This window comes from Penaeus monodon, chromosome 22 (genome assembly GCF_015228065.2).
Source record: "Penaeus monodon isolate SGIC_2016 chromosome 22, NSTDA_Pmon_1, whole genome shotgun sequence".
Classification (NCBI taxonomy): Eukaryota; Metazoa; Arthropoda; class Malacostraca; order Decapoda; family Penaeidae; genus Penaeus; species Penaeus monodon.
In genome coordinates, this window is record NC_051407.1 from 42217632 (window position 1) to 42217942 (window position 311).

Genomic DNA, 311 nt, shown 5'->3' on the forward strand with positions numbered 1-311 from the left:
CTATTGTTCCAAGGCAACAATCTCAGTTTAAATTTCTGTTAACTATTGTCCACATTTGTAGATTTCCCCAGTAGTACCTTGTCTAAATGACAAATGGATTCTTTCTACACATCTGCATTCCTATTATTTGATTAAATTTTCTCACTATAATTTATGCCCTTTCTGGTAACATAACCTGGGGTTTTGCAAAGAGATGGAAGCAATGCCAGAAAGAATCTTAAATATACCACTAAGCCCTCAGTTACACTGGTAAAATATATTACATAGGAAACATGTTTACTTCAGTGACCATGTTAGGTCAAAGATTTGGT

At 34.1% G+C, this 311-nt stretch overlaps 1 protein-coding gene across 1 annotated transcript in view; it reads right to left on the reverse strand.

The window, feature by feature from the left end:
- LOC119587159 (rhomboid-related protein 2-like) overlaps positions 1–311 on the reverse strand; it is a gene marked incomplete in the record, with an annotated part of 10536 nt that overhangs the window by 8739 nt on the left and 1486 nt on the right.